Below are 224 nucleotides of genomic sequence, written 5' to 3' on the forward strand. Positions count from 1 at the left end.
AAGGGCGAGTCGATCCGAGCAAAGGCGCCCGAGCTGCGGCCGTGGGAAAATCCGCGGAGGGACCGCCGTATCTCGGCCGGGCTTAGGGTTAGAGAGAAGCGGGTTGGCTCGTTGGATAGGGCCGCTCCGGTAGAGCAACCGACCCAAAGGGCGAGTCGATCCGAGCAAAGGCGCCCGTGCTGCGGCCGTGGGAAAATCCGCGGAGGGACCGCCGTATCTCGGCC

The sequence above is a fragment of the Paramisgurnus dabryanus genome, chromosome 11 (assembly GCF_030506205.2).
Source record: "Paramisgurnus dabryanus chromosome 11, PD_genome_1.1, whole genome shotgun sequence".
NCBI lineage: Eukaryota > Metazoa > Chordata > Actinopteri > Cypriniformes > Cobitidae > Paramisgurnus > Paramisgurnus dabryanus.